Here is a 15746-nt window from a genome sequence, read left to right on the forward strand (position 1 = left end):
TCTCATATATTCTGTCTTATTTAACAAAATCTTGTATTGGATGAAGAAACGCAGTGAAAACCCAAGACATTTACCAGTTGCGGTCTTAAACTGTGGATGTGTATCACAATGATACTGCATTATTGAGTACTTACATTATTACATTAGTACTTACATTATTGAGTTCCCAAAATTCTCAAGAGCAAAATCTAACAAAGAATGCACTAATATGGAAATTATAGACCAACTTATTTATATTTAGTGATGCAAAATCCCAAATTAACCAACAGTATCTGGTAGCCTGTTATGAGACAGTGCACTTGGATCAGATAGGATTATTCTAAAAATGTAAAGATTAGTTCTATAAATTCAATATTATAAAATCTATTAATAGAATACACCATATTAGAAAATTATTTCCTCACGCTGGCTCCCAGCAGACCATATTTATGTATGCTAAGTGGACCTACATTAAAATTTGACAGTTTTTCTTTATTTTTATTATTTTTTTAAAAAGGAACAAATATATATTTCCTTAACATACAAAGTATCTTTCTTAACCTAAAATTCAGTTTCATACTTTAAAGAGAATTACTAGAAATATTCCTAATAAAGTCATAAATGAGGTAAATATATATATCCTATATTATTGTTTGGATTCTAGCTAACACAATTGTACTGGAGAAAGAAATTAGAGGTATAGAAATTCAAAAGGGGTTGTAGAAAATCAAACTGTAATCTTGGGAAACTCAAAAGTCAATTGAAAAAGTGCTATACACATAAAAGCAATTCAATATCTTGTCTGGGCACTCAATTTTTTTTTTTTTTCTCTCTAATTTTATTTTATTTTTAAACTTTACATAATTGTATTAGTTTTTGCCAAATATCAAAATGAATCCGCCACAGGTATACATGTGTTCCCCATCCCGAACCCTCCTCCCTCCTCCCTCCCCATACCATCCCTCTGGGCCGTCCCAGTGCACCAGCCCCAAGCATCCAGCATCATGCATCGAACCTGGACTGGCAACTCGTTTCCTACATGATATTTTACATGTTTCATTGCCATTCTCCCAAATCTTCCCACCCTCTCCCTCTCCCACAGAGTCCATAAGACTGTTCTATACATCAGTGTCTCTTTTGCTGTCTCGTACACCGGGTTATTGTTACCATCTTTCTAAATTCCATATATATGCGTTAGTATACTGTATTTATGTTTTTCCTTCTGGCTTACTTCACTCTGTATAATAGGCTCCAGTTTCATCCACCTCATTAGAACTGATTCAAATGTATTCTTTTTAATGGCTGAGTAATACTCCATTGTGTATATGTACCACAGCTTTCTTATCCTTTCATCTGCTGATGGGCATCTAGGTTGCTTCCATGTCTTGGCTATTATAAACAGTGCTGCGATGAACATTGGGGTACACGTGTCTCTTTCCCTTCTGGTTTTCTCAGTGTGTATGCCCAGCAGTGGGGTTGCTGGATCATAAGGCAGTTCTATTTCCAGTTTTTTAAGGAATCTCCACACTGTTCTCCATAGTGGCTGTACTAGTTTGCATTCCCACCAACAGTGTAAGAGGGTTCCCTTTTCTCCACACCCTCTCCAGCATTTATTATTTGTAGACTTTTGGATCGCAGCCATTCTGACTGGTGTAAGATGGTACCTCATAGTGGTTTTGATTTGCATTTCTCTGATAATGAGTGATGTTGAGCATCTTTTCATGTGTTTGTTAGCCATCTGTATGTCTTTTTTGGAGAAATGTCTATTTAGTTCTTTGGCCCATTTTTTGTTTGGGTCGTTTATTTTTCTGGAGTTGAGCTGTAGGAGTTGCTTGTATATTTTTGAGATTAGTTGTTTGTCGGTTGCTTCATTTGCTATTATTTTCTCCCATTCTGAAGGCTGTCTTTTCACCTTGCTAATAGTTTCCTTTGATGTGCAGAAGCTTTTAAGGTTAATTAGGTCCCATTTGTTTATTTTTGCTTTTATTTCCAATATTCTGGGAGGTGGGTCATAGAGGATCCTGCTGTGATGTATGTCGGAGAGTGTTTTGCCTATGTTCTCCTCTAGGAGTTTTATAGTTTCTGGTCTTACGTTTAGATCTTTAATCCATTTTGAGTTTATTTTTGTGTATGGTGTTAGAAAGTGGTCCAGTTTCATTCTTTTACAAGTGGTTGACCAGATTTCCCAGCACCACTTGTTAAAGAGATTGTCTTTAATCCATTGTATATTCTTGCCTCCTTTGTCGAAGATAAGGTGTCCATATGTGCGTGGATTTATCTCTGGGCTTTCTATTTTATTCCATTGATCAATATTTCTGTTTTTGTGCCAGTACCATACTGTCTTGATAACTGTGGCTTTGTAGTAGAGCCTGAAGTCAGGTAGGTTGATTCCTCCAGTTCCATTCTTCTTTCTCAAGATCGCTTTGGCTATTCGAGGTTTTTTGTATTTCCATACAAATTGTGAAATTATTTGTTCTAGCTCTGTGAAGAATACCGTTGGTAGCTTGATAGGGATTGCGTTGAATCTATAAATTGCTTTGGGTAGTATACTCATTTTCACTATATTGATTCTTCCAATCCATGAACATGGTATATTTCTCCATCTATTAGTGTCCTCTTTGATTTCTTTCACCAGTGTTTTATAGTTTTCTATATATAGGTCTTTAGTTTCTTTAGGTAGATATATTCCTAAGTATTTTATTCTTTCCGTTGCAATGGTGAATGGAATTGTTTCCTTAATTTCTCTTTCTGTTTTCTCATTATTAGTGTATAGGAATGCAAGGGATTTCTGTGTGTTGATTTTATATCCTGCAACTTTACTGTAGTCATTGATTATTTCTAGTAATTTTCTGGTGGACTCTTTAGGGTTTTCTATGTAGAGGATCATGTCATCTGCAAATAGTGAGAGTTTTACTTCTTCTTTTCCAATTTGGATTCCTTTTATTTCTTTTTCTGCTCTGATTGCTGTGGCCAAAACTTCCAAAACTATGTTGAATAGTAATGGTGAAAGTGGGCACCCTTGTCTTGTTCCTGACTTTAGAGGAAATGCTTTCAATTTTTCACCATTGAGGATAATGTTTGCTGTGGGTTTGTCATATATAGCTTTTATTATGTTGAGGTATGTTCCTTCTATTCCTGCTTTCTGGAGAGTTTTTATCATAAATGGATGTTGAATTTTGTCAAAGGCTTTCTCTGCATCTATTGAGATAATCATATGGTTTTTATTTTTCAATTTGTTAATGTGGTGTATTACATTGATTGATTTGCAGATATTGAAGAATCCTTGCATCCCTGGGATAAAGCCCACTTGATCATGGTGTATGATCTTTTTAATGTGTTGTTGGATTCTGATTGCTAGAATTTTGTTAAGGATTTTTGCATCTATGTTCATCAGTGATATTGGCCTGTAGTTTTCTTTTTTTGTGGGATCTTTGTCAGGTTTTGGTGTTAGGGTGATGGTGGCCTCATAGAATGAGTTTGGAAGTTTACCTTCCTCTGCAATTTTCTGGAAGAGTTTGAGCAGGATAGGTGTTAGCTCTTCTCTAAATTTTTGGTAGAATTCAGCTGTGAAGCCGTCTGGACTGGGGCTTTTGTTTGCTGGAAGATTTTTGATTACAGTTTCAATTTCCATGCTTGTGATGGGTCTGTTAAGATTTTCTATTTCTTCCGGGTCCAGTTTTGGAAAGTTGTACTTTTCTAAGAATTTGTCCATTTCTTCCACGTTGTCCATTTTATTGGCATATAATTGTTGATAGTAGTCTCTTATGATCCTTTGTATTTCTGTGTTGTCTGTTGTGATCTCTCCATTTTCGTTTCTAATTTTGTTGATTTGATTTTTCTCCCTTTGTTTCTTGATGAGTCTGGCTAATGGTTTGTCAATTTTATTTATCCTTTCAAAGAACCAGCTTTTGGTTTTGTTGATTTTTGCTATGGTCTCTTTTGTTTCTTTTGCATTTATTTCTGCTCTAATTTTTAAGATTTCTTTCCTTCTACTAACCCTGGGGTTCTTCATTTCTTCCTTTTCTAGTTGCTTTAGGTGTAGAGTTAGGTTATTTATTTGACTTTTTTCTTGTTTCTTGAGGTGTGCCTGTATTGCTATGAACTTTCCCCTTAGGACTGCTTTTACCGTGTCCCACAGGTTTTGGGTTGTTGTGTTTTCATTTTCATTCGTTTCTATGCAAATTTTGATTTCTTCTGTGATTTGTTGGTTATTCAGCAGGGTGTTGTTCAGCCTCCATATGTTGGAATTTTTTAGTTTTTCTCCTGTAATTGAGATCTAATCTTACTGCATTGTGTTCAGAAAAAATGCTTGGAATGATTTCTATTTTTTTGAATTTACCAAGGCTAGCTTTATGGCCCAGGATGTGATCTATCCTGGAGAAGGTTCCATGTGCGCTTGAGAAAAAGGTGAAATTCATTGTTTTGGGATGAAATGACCTATAGATATCAATTAGGTCTAACTGGTCTATTGTATCGTTTAAAGTTTGTGTTTCCTTGTTAATTTTCTGTTTAGTTGATCTATCCATAGGTGTAAGTGGGGTATTAAAGTCTCCCACTATTATTGTGTTATTGTTAATTTCTCCTTTCATACTTGTTAGCATTTGTCTTACGTACTGTGGTGCTCCTGTGTTGGGTGCATATATATTTATAATTGTTATATCTTCTTCTTGGATTGATCCTTTGATCATTATGTAGTGACCTTCTTTGTCTCTTTTCACAGCCTTTGTTTTAAAGTCTATTTTATCTGATATGAGTATTGCTACTCCTGCTTTCTTTTGGTCCCTATTTGCATGGAAAATCTTTTTCCAGCCCTTCACTTTCAGTCTGTATGTGTCCCCTGTTTTGAGGTGGGTCTCTTGTAGACAACATATGTAGGGGTCTTGTTTTTGTATCCATTCAGCCAGTCTTTGTCTTTTGGTTGGGGCATTCAACCCATTTACATTTAAGGTAATTACTGATAAGTATGTTCCCGTTGCCATTTACTTTATTGTTTTGGGTTCGAGTTTATACACCGTTTTTGTGTTTCCTGTCTAGAGAATATCCTTTAGTATTTGTTGGAGAGCTGGTTTGGTGGTGCAGAATTCTCTCAGCTTTTGCTTGTCTGAAAAGCTTTTGATTTCTCCTTCATACTTGAATGAGATCCTTGCTGGGTACAATAATCTGGGCTGTAGGTTATTTTCTTTCATCATTTTAAGTATGTCTTGCCATTCCCTCCTGGCTTGAAGAGTTTCTATTGAAAGATCAGCTGTTATCCTTATGGGAATTCCCTTGTGTGTTATTTGTTGTTTTTCCCTTGCTGCTTTTAATATTTGTTCTTTGTATTTGATCTTTGTTAATTTGATTAATATGTGTCTTGGGGTGTTTCTCCTTGGGTTTATCCTGTTTGGTACTCTCTGGGTTTCTTGGACTTGGGTGATTATTTCCTTCCCCATTTTAGGGAAGTTTTCCACTATTATCTCCTCAAGTATTTTCTCATGGTCTTTCTTTTTGTCTTCTTCTTCTGGAACCCCTATGATTCGAATGTTGTAGCGTTTAATATTGTCCTGGAGGTCTCTGAGATTGTCCTCATTTCTTTTAATTCGTTTTTCTTTTATCCTCTCTGATTCATTTATTTCTACCATTCTATCTTCTAATTCACTAATCCTGTCTTCTGCCTCTGTTATTCTACTATTTGTTGCCTCCAGAGTGTTTTTAATTTCACTTATTGCATTATTCATTATATATTGACTCTTTTTTATTTCTTCTAGGTCCTTGTTAAACCTTTCTTGCATCTTCTCAATCCTTGTCTCCAGGCTATTTATCTGTGATTCCATTTTAGTTTCAAGATTTTGGATCAATTTCACTATCATTATTCGGAATTCTTTATCAGGTAGATTCCCTATCTCTTCCTCTTTTGTTTGGTTTGGTGGGCATTTATCCTGTTCCTTTATCTGCTGAGTATTCCTCTGTCTCTTCATCTTGTTTAAATTGCTGAGTTTGGGGTGTCCTTTCTGTATTCTGGCAGTTTGTGGAGTTCTCTTTATTGTGGCGTTTCCTCACTGTGTGTGGGTTTGTACAGGTGGCTTGTCAAGGTTTCCTGGTTAGGGAAGCTTGTGTCGGTGTTCTGGTGGGTGGAGCTGTGTTTCTTCTCTCTGGAGTGGGCACTCAATTAATATCAATGCTCTTCTCATATGAGAAAAATAAACCAATTTGAAGATTTAATAGAAGAAAAGGCCCTATTTATGGCTGCAACAAAATAGAGATAGTATTTACGAATGAACTTAAGATACAGGGTATATATCGTATATATGGGGAAGATCCCCTGGAGAAGGAAATGGCAACCCACTCCAGTGTTCTTGCCTGGGAAATCTCATGGATAGAAGAGCCTGGTGGGCTAGAGTCAGTGGGGTCATAAAGAGTCAGACATGACTTGGCAACTGAGCATGCACACACACCAGATATGTACAAGATCCAAATGAAGAAAAATTTAAAAATCCCCTAAGACTCAGAAAATTCATGTAAATAGAACTGTACAGCATGTCTCTGGGTGGGTAGCCTCAGCTTCACAAAAATGTCAGTTTTCTCTGGTTTAATCTATACATTCTGAAAAGTGTGCTAGTTCTATTCTAATAAATAGAGGACCAGTTTTATTAAATATTTTAAATCTAAAATATTATTCTGCTGTCACAGAAATAACAAATGTTCAGTGGAATAGAGAAAAAAAAATCAGAAATGAACCTAAATTTATATGATAAAGGTGAGCATCTCAAGTCGATGTAGAAAAGATTGCTTATTCAGTAGCTAATATTATGACAACTAAATAACCAGTTGGAATAAAAAGCTTAATCTATACTCACACTCTTCCCCAAGGTAAATTTAAAATATATTAAGACTTGAATGTATTTTTTTTTAAAGAAATGGACCTATAATAGAACTGTAAGAGGCCATGGAGAATTATTTTATAACCTTAGAGGGGAAAGGTTATAAACTTTATGACTTCAATATAGTAAAAGATTTCTTAATCTTACCCAATGTAAAAGAAATGCTGGGCAAAACTAAACTGATATAAAGTTATAAACCATCTGACTGTGTTGCTTTTTAAGATTTTGAAATTTAAATTAATAATAAATCAAATAAAACTTCTTGAAGTTTTTATGATCTAATAAAATCATCTAGGATATTCTCCATTTTCAAAGAATATTATTTCTTATTTTGATTCTGAATTTTCTCAAAAAAATTCTCTTTCCAATATTTAGTGTATAGTGTAAGCTTTTAGTTAATCTTTTTTGGGGGGGCAGTGGGTAGTAGTCTCTTGTGTTCAGTGATGCAACCTCAGTGCTAAAAAGAGCACTGACTGTGATGGGCCAGGCATTTGTTGATAAATATTTATTGGATGATATTGGAGGGGTGGATCGTTAGAGTTGTAAGCTGCAGTTTGCTCTGTGTGTCCGGCACAGTGAGAGGTGCATGATGAAGAGGAAGCTGAATGAGAATAGAGTGAACACTGGGAGGAAGGGAGGAGTAAAGAGAGAAAGTTGGTGGTGGGGGAGCTATTAAGGACATTACTTCTTTCACCCAAATGGATTTAAAGTAAAACTCCATGAATTTGATGTGGAATTTCAAACCAGACCTAATCACTATTCACTTCCGACATAGTGAATTTCATGCAGATTGCAGAGCATATGAAGCTTTCACCTTTTTAAAAGAAGTTCAGAAATTTGCCCTTTTCATTTTAGCCTATGGAAAATACCTAAATTTTTTTGTTTTTGTTTTTTTCCAGTGTTGTGTTAGTTTCAGGGTATAGTAAATATATATATGTGTGTGTGTGTATTCTTTTTCATATTCTTTTCCATTATAGGTTCTTACAAGATGTTGAATATAGTTCCCTGTGCTATATAGTCAGTCCTTATTTATCTATAATATATATATATATGTATATATATATATATTATATATATATATATATATATATATATTAGTGTTTGTATGTTAATCCCAAACTCCTAATTTATCTCCCCTCCCTACTACCCCTCTGCTTTGATAACCATCCATTTTGTTTTCTACACCTGTGAGTCTATTTCTTTTTTGTAAATAAGTTTATTAGTATCATTTTAAAAAGATTCCACATGTAAGTGATATCATATGACGTTTGTTTTTGTCTAAATTACTTTGGGGTCTTCCCAGGTGGTGCTAGTGGTAAGGAACTTGCCTGACAATGCAAGAGACATTAGAGATGTGAGTTTGATCTCTGGTCAGGACGGTCCCCTGGAGGAGGGCATGTCAGCCCACTCCAGTATTCTTGCTTGGAGAATCCCATGGTCAGGGGAGCCTGGCCAGCTACGGTCCATAGGGTAGAAAAGAGTTGGACCCCTCTGAAGAGACTTAACATGCAGGGCCAGCCATGTTGCATTATTTCATTCTTTTTTTTTTTTTTTTTTCATTGTTTCTTTATTTTAGTGCATCCAAATTAAATTATTTCATTCTTTTTTAAGACTGGCTTATATTCCAGTGTTTATATATACAATGTCTTCTTTATCCATTCATCTCTTGATGGACATTTAGTTTTTTCCTTGTCTTGTCTATTGTAAATAGTGCTTCTATGGGAATGCATGTATCTTTTCAAATTAGAAAAAAGGAATTCTTACCTGAGCTTATCTGAAGCTGTGTATTAATATCTATATCACAGGCAGATCATTCAGACTTTTATAAATAATCATAAGTTATAGAGAAAAGGGACAAGACATATAAGACTTTTATATACTTCCACAGAAACTCTTTGAATAATTGAATTAACCACAACAGCTGAATCATTTTATAAACTAGCTGATGACTAATATCTTGAACTGTATCAGAGAAGGGTATGACTTTATATGAGAAAGCACCTGGAGATGAGCACAGCCTATCATATGGAAATACAGCTATGCCTTTGAAAAATTCTTAGGAGCATCTTCAAATACAAACTAGTGTAGCAATTTATATTTCTAATCAGTTAACAATTAGTTGTTATAACTCAAACCCTCAAACTGCTGAATGATGCTTTAATTTTTTACTTTGTGGAACTGGTTTGTAAGTGTATTGAAAGAATGCCTGTGTGCCTGTCTGTCCTATCACTTTTTTTCATTATTTGTCATAATATATTATTTTTCTCTTTTTTATATTGGAATGAACATTTGCAAGCAAAATACAGATTTTACAAAGTTCCTCTGTCCTGCAGTGAGATGGATGATGTCTATATTGACATATTCTCATTTGGATCATCTTAATCATCTATTTCTGCTTTATTGACTATGCCAAAGCCTTTGATTGTGTGTATCACAATAAACTGTGGAAAATTCTGAAAGAGATGGGAATACCAGACCACCTGACCTGCCTCTTAGAAACCTATATGCAGGTCAGGAAGCAACAGTTAGAACTGGACATGGAACAACAGACTGGTTCCAAATAGGAAAAGGAGTTCGTCAAGGCTGTATATTGTCACCTTGCTTATTAAACTTCTATGCAGAGTACATAATGAGAGACACTGGGCTGAAAGAATCACAAGCTGGAATCAAGATGGCCATGAGAAATATCAATAACCTCAGATATGCAGATGACACCACCCTTATGGCAGAAAGTGAAGAGGAACTAAAGAGCCTCTTGATGAAAGTGAAAGAGGAGAGTGAAAAAGTTGGCTTAAAGCTCAACATTCAGAAAACAAAGATCATGGCTTCTGGCCCCATCACTTCATGGGAAATAGATGGGGAAACAGTGGAAAAAGTGTCAGACTTTACTTTTTTGGGCTCCAAAATCACTGCAGATGCTGATTGCAGCCATGAAATTAAAAGACGCTTACTCCTTGGAAGGAAAGTTATGACCAACCTGCTGCTGCTGCTGCTAAGTCGCATCAGTCGTGGCGCCCACCAGGCTCCTCCATCCCTGGGATTCTCCAGGCAAGAGCACTGGAGTGGGTTGCCATTTCCTTCTCCAATGCATGAAAGTGAAAAGTGAAAGTGAAGTCACTCAGTCGTGTCTGACTCTTAGCGACCCCATGGACTATAGCCTACCAGGCTCCTCTGTCCCTGGCTTTTTTCAGGCAAAAGTACTGGAGTGGGTTGCCATTGCCTTCTCCGGAATGACCAACCTAGATAGCATATTAAAAAGCAGAGATATTACTTGGCCAACAAAGGTCCATCTAGTTAAGGCTATGGTTTTTCCAGTGGTCATGTATGGATGTGAGAGTTGGGCTGTGAAGAAAGCTGATCACCAAAGAATTGATGCTTTTGAACTGTGGTGTTGGAGAAGACTCTTGAGAGTGCCTTGGACTGCAAGGAGATCCAACGAGTCCATCCTAAAAGAGATCAGTCCTGGGTGTTCATTGGAAGGACTGATGCTAAAGCTGAAACTCCAATACTTTGGCCACCTGATGCGAAGAGTTGACTCATTGGAAAAGACCCTGATGCTGGGAGGGATTGGGGGCAGGAGGAGAAGGGGATGACAGAAGATGAGATGGCTGGATGGCATCACCAACTCAATGGACATGAGTTTGAGTGAACTCCAGGAGTTGGTGATGGACAGGGAGGCCTGGGATGCTGTGATTCATGGGGTCGCAAAGTCAGACATGATCAAGCGACTGAACTGAACTCAACTGAATCATTGCAGAGAGAGTCCAGACTTTATTTTGATCATGTGGCCCCCACATGCATCTATTCTAAACTTTCATAAACTTAAAAAACACTGAAAATATTAATTACACTACACTAGTATTTTTTTTTTTTTTACTACACTAGTATTTTGTTCTCTACTTACTAGTGTGTGACCTTGGGCAAATTACTCAAGCTCTTTGTGTTTCAGTTACGTTATCTTTGAAATGAGAGCTCTGTAATACCTACTTTAGAGACATTGTAAGGGCCAGATGAATTAATGTATCCATGTATGAAATGGCTTCTGCACATAAGAATTTATCAAAACATAGATGTAAAAACAGCTCAAGTGTGAATTTCCCTCATTTGTAATCTTACACATTTTAATACTTTCCTCTTAAAATGCAGCTGGAAATCCAATATAACACATTTGGGCTGTTACCCCAACCATTAAAATTTATTTTCACTCTTAAATCTTCAGAGACATCCCTGGGCAAATTGAAGATACAGAAACAATAAGGAGATATTAAAATATCACTGATAGAGTTAATAGAAAGAAATATAGTTATTCCATTGGGCAGTTAGTCACTCTGTATTAAGTTATGGAAGTTTTAATGTTGATGATTGTGTTGCATACATCTTGAGTTGCACTTCAAATCCTCCTGGTTCTATTTCTAGTCACTGGGCAATAACTGAGCTCTGCAGTTTCCACTGCCTAACAGAAGCTCACTTTGGGGCTCTTGATCTTTGTTCTGGGCTTCTCTGAAACCTGTACCTGTTTGGCACTCAGACATGTACAACCCATGTCCCCATCAGAAGCCAGTGGGGAACAGGACTCCATGGATAAGGGCTTCCCTTTTCATTGTCTGGAACACAGTTCTGACACATTTCATAAGATTTCTTTGGAAGTGCCAGAGCAATTCTGGAAGTCCCAGAGCAATAGAGCACCACTCATCTGTGTGTGTGCCAAGTCGCCTCAGTCGTGTCTGACTCTTTGCAACCCCATGGGCTATAGCCTGCCCAGCTCCTCTGTCCATGGGAATTCTCCAGGTAAGAGCACTGCATAGAGTGGGTTGCCATTTCCTCCTCAGGGAATCTTCCTGACCCAGGGATCAAACCCGCATCTCTTATGTCTCCTGCGTTGATATGTGGGTTCTTATCACTAGCATCGCCTGGGAAACCCTCACTCATCTGTAACAGTGGCCAACTTAATGGGCTCTTGTCCTGTCTTTCCCTTGTTCACTGTTTTAAGTCCCTTGCTCCTCATTCCTTCTCCTTGCAATCACTTCTGTAATAAACTATCTGCATGCAAACCTTCGTCACAGGCTTTGCTTGCAAATCAACCCAGGGTAATATAATATTTTGATTATTATTATTATGTTTTATGATACAAGAAAAATGATCAGACCTAAGGTTATCATAACTAGGATAATAAAATAGATGTAAAAAATAAAATGTTAATTAATTTTCTGGAAGAATTTGATTCTACATTCTTGAAAAAAATAACCTAATGATAGGAGTTCATGAAAATGAGATGTACACATACTCTAAATCACAAGGGAGATCTCATTAAGGGTGTATTTTACAGGAAGTACTAGGTAAAAAAAGAAGTTATACCCATTTCAGACTTTGTAACTCAAAATAATTCCCACTTATAAACTTGGATTTATGGAGTTAGTAAGGGCTTCTTTGCATGAAATGTTCCTTTGGTATCTCTGATTTTCTTGAAAGGACAGAAATGGTATGGACCTAACAGAAGCAGAAGATATTAAGAAGAGATGGCAAGAATACACAGAAGAACTGTACAAAAAAGATCTTCATGACCCAGATAATCACAATGGTGTGATCACTGACCTAGAGCCAGACATCCTGTAATGCGAAGTCAAGTGGGCCTTAGAAAGCATCACTACGAACAAAGCTAGTGGAGGTGATGGAATTCCAGTTGAGCTATCCCAAATCCTGAAAGATGATGCTGTGAAAGTGCTGCACTCAATATGCCAGCAAATTTGGAAAACTCAGCAGTGGCCACAGGACTGGAAAAGGTCAGTTTTCATTCCAATCCCAAAGAAAGGCAATGCCAAAGAATGCTCAAACTACCACACAATTGCACTCATCTCACACGCTAGTAAAGTAATGCTCAAAATTCTCCAAGCCAGGTTTCAGCAATATCTGAACCGTGAACTTCCTGATGTTCAAGCTGGTTTTAGAAAAGGCAGAGGAACCAGAGATCAAATTGCCAACATCCGCTGGATCATGGAAAAAGCAAGAGAGTTCCAGAAAAACATCTATTTCTACTTTATTGGCTATGCCAAAGCCTTTGATTGTGTGGATCACAATAAACTGTGGAAAATTCTGAAAGAGATGGGAATACCAGAGCACCTGATCTGCCTCTTGAGAAGTTTGTATGCAGGTCAGGAAGCAGCAGTTAGAACGGGACATGGAACAACAGACTGGTTCCAAATAGGAAAAGGAGTTAGTCAAGGCTGTATATTGTCACCCTGTTTATTTAACTTATATGCAGAGTACATCATGAGAAACACTGGACTGGAAGAAACACAAGCTGGAATCAAGATTGCCAGGAGAAATATCAATAACCTCAGATATGCAGATGACACCACCCTTATGGCAGAAAGTGAAGAGGAACTCAAGAGCCTCTTGATGAAAGTGAAAGAGGAGAGTGAAAAAGTTGGCTTAAAGCTCAACATTCAGAAAACGAAGATCATGGCATCCGGTCCCACCACTTCATGGGAAATAGATGGGGAAACAGTGGAAACAGTGTCAGACTTTATTTTTTGGGGCTCCAAAATCAGTACAGATGCTGACTGCAGCCATGAAATTAAAACACACTTACTCCTTGGAAGGAAAGTTATGACCAACCTACATAGCATATTGAAAAGCAGAGACATTACTTTGCCAACAAAGGTCTGTTTAGTCAAGACTATGGTTTTTCCAGTGGTCATGTATGGATGTGAGAGTTGGACTGTGAAGAAGGCTGAGCACAAAAGAATTGATGCTTTTGAACTGTGGTGTTGGAGAAGACTCTTGAGAGTCCCTTGGACTGCAAGGAGATCCAACCAGTCCATTCTGAAGGAGATCAGCCCTGGGATTTCTTTGGAAGGAATGATGCTAAAGCTGAAACTCCAGTACTTTGGCCATCTCATACGAAGAGTTGACTCATTGGAAAAGATTCTGTTGTTGGGAGGGATTGGGGGCAGGAGGAGAAGGGGATGACAGAGGATGAGATGGCTGGATGGCATCACTGACTCAATGGACGTGAGTCTGAGTGAACTCCGGGAGTTGGTGATGGACAGGGAGGCCTGGCATGCTGCGATTCATGGGGTCGCAAAGAGTCGGACACGACTGAGTGACTGATCTCATCTGATCTGAAGGGCTTTTTGTTTAAAGACTAGGGAAAAACAAACAAACAAAAACTTTCCTAGTCCTCTTTTATTTGCAGATGTATGATGGAGGGAATAAAGAAAATAAGGAAGGTGGTAAACAAGAAGCAGAGTTATTAAGGGAAAGTTGGGGTAATTTAGTTATGGCTAAATTATGGCACAGTGGTGTCCTTCCTTCAGCTCTTTGCAAAACTCAGTTACATAACAGGAAGGAAAATAAGACTATCCCCTGGTTTGGAAAATCTCCAGGTTTTGGCTTCCCTGGTGGATCAGATGGTAAAGAGTATGCATGCAGTGCGTGAGACACAGGTTCAGTCCCTGGGTTGGGAAGATGCCCTGGAGAAGGAAATGGCAACCCACTCCAGTATTCTTGCCTGGCAAATCCCATGGATGGAGAATCCTGGCAGGCTACAGTCCATGGGGCTGCAAAAAGTTGGACACAACTGAGTGACTTCACTTTGCCTCCTCTGGAAGCATGTCCCATAGAGGGAGGCCAAGGCAGGTAAAGCAAACCCACAAGAGTGTTTGTATACATCAGAGATTGCCAACCAATGATGCAGATGCAAATGTGGCAGAGACAACTGTAAGGGCCATGGGAGAAGCCACCACTAAGAAGCATGAATGTGTGTGTGTGTGTGTGTGTGTGCACACCTATGTGTGTGTGATGAGGGGGCACTAATTTTGGTCATGTAGGGTCAGTTTTAGAGGATTCTAGAGTATTAAGCGGAAAAGGCAATGGCACCCCACTCCAGTACTCTTGCCTGGAAAATCCCATGAATGGAGGAGCCTGGTAGGCTGCAGTCCATGGGGTCGCTAAGAGTCGGACACGACTGAACGACTTCACTTTCACTTTTCACTTCATGCATTGGAGAAGGAAATGGCAACCCACTCCAGTGTTCTTTCCTGGAGAATCCCAGGGATGGGGGAGCCTGGTGGGCTGCTGTCTATGGGGTTGCACAGAGTTGGACATGACTGAGCAGCAGCAGCAACAGAGTATTAAGAATTTGAAAATGCCCAAACAGGATACAAAAATTTCATATTTTAAATGATTATATTTAACAAGTCAATGATATTAGTAAAGAAACCTTTTTATTGGGAGCAATGATAGATTCACAGGAAGTTTACAGATAGTACAAGAGGTTCTTGTGCATCCTTTTCCATGTCCTCCAGCACTTACTTTCACATAGCTAGAGGACAACATCAAAGCTGGGAGACTGAAACGAGCACATTGGCTGTGTCTCTCTGTGCTGTTTTATCTCATGTGTAGTTTCATGTGGCCACTATTGCAAACAAGATGCAGAGCTATTCCATTACTACCCCCTTTATAGTCATACCTGACTCCCTCTCTGCCACCTCCCCCACCTCTGAAAGTCATTAATCTTTACTCTGTAATTTTATCATTTTGAGAATTTTATGTAAGTGAAACCACACAAAAGGCAACATTTTCATATTGGCTTTTTTTTTTTCCACTTAGCATAATACCCTTAAGATCAATCCAAGTTGGTGCATGTGTAAATAGTTTGTACAAATAGTTTGTTCTTTTTTAGTGTTCAGTCCATGGTACAGACTTTTTCGTTTGCTTATTTGCTATCTGAATGTCTTGTTTGGAAATGTTGGAACAGAATTACAAAATTTGCATGTTTTAAATGCTTATACTTGAAAAAAATCAATGCTATTAAATGCTCAGGTAGCACCTCCTGAGATTCTGAATCAATTGTTCTGAGATTGGGCCCAGGAATCTGTATTTTTTGGTAAAAGAACAAACCAAACA

At 37.9% G+C, this 15746-nt stretch overlaps 1 protein-coding gene across 1 annotated transcript in view; it reads right to left on the bottom strand.

The window, feature by feature from the left end:
• The window catches only part of STEAP4 (STEAP4 metalloreductase), a 31607-nt gene that overhangs the window by 7822 nt on the left and 8039 nt on the right, over positions 1-15746 (bottom strand). The gene's annotated exons all lie outside the window — the stretch shown is intronic.

The sequence above is a fragment of the Bos taurus genome, chromosome 4 (assembly GCF_002263795.3).
Source record: "Bos taurus isolate L1 Dominette 01449 registration number 42190680 breed Hereford chromosome 4, ARS-UCD2.0, whole genome shotgun sequence".
Classification (NCBI taxonomy): Eukaryota; Metazoa; Chordata; class Mammalia; order Artiodactyla; family Bovidae; genus Bos; species Bos taurus.